This window comes from Neomonachus schauinslandi, chromosome 12 (assembly GCF_002201575.2).
Source record: "Neomonachus schauinslandi chromosome 12, ASM220157v2, whole genome shotgun sequence".
Classification (NCBI taxonomy): Eukaryota; Metazoa; Chordata; class Mammalia; order Carnivora; family Phocidae; genus Neomonachus; species Neomonachus schauinslandi.
The window spans coordinates 30,867,695-30,870,966 of record NC_058414.1 but is presented as its reverse complement, the minus strand read 5'-3'; positions in this window follow the sequence as shown (position 1 = coordinate 30,870,966).

Genomic DNA, 3,272 nt, shown 5'->3' with positions numbered 1-3,272 from the left:
GGATCATGACCTGAGCCTAAGGCAGACGCTTAACGACTGAGCCACCCAGGCGCCCCTGTACTAGCCTTTTAAATGCACAGATGGCCTAATCTTTCAATGACAATATACAGTACCATTACTACCCCCTCTCTACCAAAGACATAACTGAAGGACAGAAAAGTTAAGTAACCCGTTCAAACTTAGGCAGCAAGAACAGCAGAAATGGGTATTGAATCTGTTTTCCTGACTCTAAATCCCAAATTGTTTAGTGGAGTCAGACACCGAAGATGGAAATTGTTGTAAATCAATTTAGTTATAGATTTACATGTGGAAAGATTCCCACTTAGAATGAAGGAAAAGAGCCAATCGTCTGAGGCTGAAATGGAACAAATGTGTATGTATGTACTGGGGGTAAGGGTGAGAATAGAAAGAGGTGAGATAGATGAAGATGTTCACAGAGCTGATGTGTTGCTGTCTTTCAAAGCTACGTGGAAACTCTGAGACATGATACAGGGGGTGGTAGGGAGCCACTGCAGGTTTTCTAAGACGGCGTCATAAACGAAAATGTTTCATGGGGCCCAGAAAGCCAGTAGAGTGGATGCACTATAATAGCATTCGGCAGGGTAGAGTTAAGAGTGTAATTAGGAGGGCTGGACTACTCTGAGGTCCTGGGTCAGCTGCTAATGTAAACCTCAGTTTCTTCCCTATAAAATGGGAGCAACAAATAATAGTCCCTACTTCATAGGATTAGGATTCTTGTGAGGATCCCACGAGTTCATCTCTTTCAAGTGCCTGGGCAGTTCCTGGTACATGGCCAGTGCTTAGTATACGTTAGCTAGTATTATTAATCCCACAGGGGTGTGCAGGGACACAAATGCTGAGTGTTGGGAGAGCAGAGACAAGCTGGGGAAAGGACTGCATGCAGGTGGAGGACAGGAAGGTGCAGAATTATGGGGAAACACACTTCTAAAAAGAAAAGTAGCTGCTTGTTTGAAGGTGTGTGAGGGAAGACTTGGGTTTCACTGGAAATTAATGAAGCTCAAGAAGGAACTGCCAAGTTCAGCTGTTTGATATTACCAGGAGTGGTGGGCAGAAATGCCTGCCAGGAGTCAAAATCTTTAAAGAAGTCAAGACTGTGGTTTAGAAATAGCTAGAATAGTCCATTGTTTTAGGTCCGTCATATTTTATATCCATATTTTCATGGCAGTGGAGTGAAAAAAACTCAAAGATATATATATATATAATAGAAAAATAGAGCTTTGTTAAAAATCTCTGGGCTACAGATGTCCATCAACAGAGGAATGGATAAAGAAGATAATGATATATATAAATATATATATAACTGAATATTACTCAGCCATCAAAAGGAATGAAATCTTGCCGTTTGCAACAACATGGATGGAACTAGTGTGTATTATGCTGAGCGAAATAAGTCAGAGAAAGACAAATACCATATGATTTCACTCATATGTGGAATTTAAGAAACAAGACAGATGAACGTAAGGGAAGGAAAGGAAAAATAAAATAAGATGAAAACAGAGAGGGAGGCAAACCATAAGAGACTCTTAACTACAGGGAACAAACTGAGGGTTGCTGGAGGGGACGCTGTGGGGGGATGGGGTAACTGGGTGATGGACATTAAGGAGGGTACTTAATGTAATGGGCACTGAGTGTTATATGCAACTGATGAATCACTAAATTCTACTAAAACTAATAGTACATTTAAAATGAAAAAAAAATTTTAATTTAAATTCAATTTAGTTAACTAAATTGAATTTAAATTTAAATTTTTTTAAAATTAAAAATTAAAAAATTAAAAAAATACTCTCTGGGTTATTCTAATCCTTAAACTACTTTATGTTCTTGATAGAGGTTTTCACTTGAAGCTCAAGCCTGTAGGCATAGTATTACCATAATACTATACTTAAAAAAAAATCCTGCATTGTTTTAGGGAGGATTTAAGGCCATTTACATGGATACGTAAAATATAACAAGACCACATAAGCTAAAGGTGGGGCAAAGTAAAACAACAGTGGAAACAGAGAATAGTCATGAATCAGACTAAAAATGGATGTGACAAAGATGAAAGCTTTATATATTTGCCCCCGGTGGACCATAGGGTTGGTGATAGACCTTTAACCAGTGAACCCATGCTGTTCACATGCATATCCAATTACAACATAGAGAAAATTAGTGGCCTGTTAGAAAATCTAACTTATAGCTTGTAAAGAAACTTGACAGTATGGCTAAGAAAAAAAGGTAGAGGATATTTGGTAAAAGGTGAAAGATTTATACAATCTAAACAGAAACCAGAGTATGGCGTGGAATATTTGGAATAAAAGATGGAAAGAAAATTAGGGCCTTGAGGTATGATTTTCTTAAAGAAAGTAGGGAAAGTACACTATGCAGTAAAATAAAGGTTCTTCTTTTAAACTTTTGCAGCTAGCTGAGAGGCTCAGGTGTAGGTCAGAGAATGAAGACTAAAGGTGACAAAAACATCTATTTCCCCTAGGTTTATAAGAAGAAAAGCTCTGATGTGAGTTAACACTGCCTTATGAATTTTTACTGTGAAGGTTGCACTTACTTTTCATCAACGTGAAAAAACAGTGGACAAGAAAAAATAGTAAGTGGTAGCAGTAAATATGGAATTAGATTACAACTAAAATAATATGTTAAAGTACACGATCCTTTTTTTTAAATAAGCCAAATTAAAGTATGAGTTTAGAAATGCCTTGGCGAAAACGTGGGCATTGATCTGATGGCTACAATCTGTAAAGGTCACATACTTTTAAATATAATTTTTACCCTGAAATGTCCGTTTCCATTTACATACTTAAAAATCTCCCTATTTCCTTCCATTTATCTTCAAATAAAAGATGAACAGCTACACCTGAGAAACTGCCAAACATACTGAAGAAACACTTGCAGAAAATTTTTACCTGGCTTTTTTTACAGGTGCTGCTAGAAAGGAAAGTTTAACTGGAGTTAACTACAGAATGGGCGAGGTCAGAGATTGTTTTATCAACTATATTAGATGCAATGGCAAAGAAAATTTCTCTTACCTACTGGAGACGCATAGAAACAATTGGGTTTCACTGGAAATTAACGAATATAAGGATTTCCATGGATATGGAGCGTTATGCAGATATGTAGAGACAGGACTCTTTAAAGGTTAAGTGTCCCCTATGATTCAGCTGATATGCATTTCTCTCCTGGCTCTTCCACTGAGGAGCAACAGGAGAGAACGTCCTGCAGCAGGAATGTCCTCTCCTTTCTGTTGATATGCTGATATT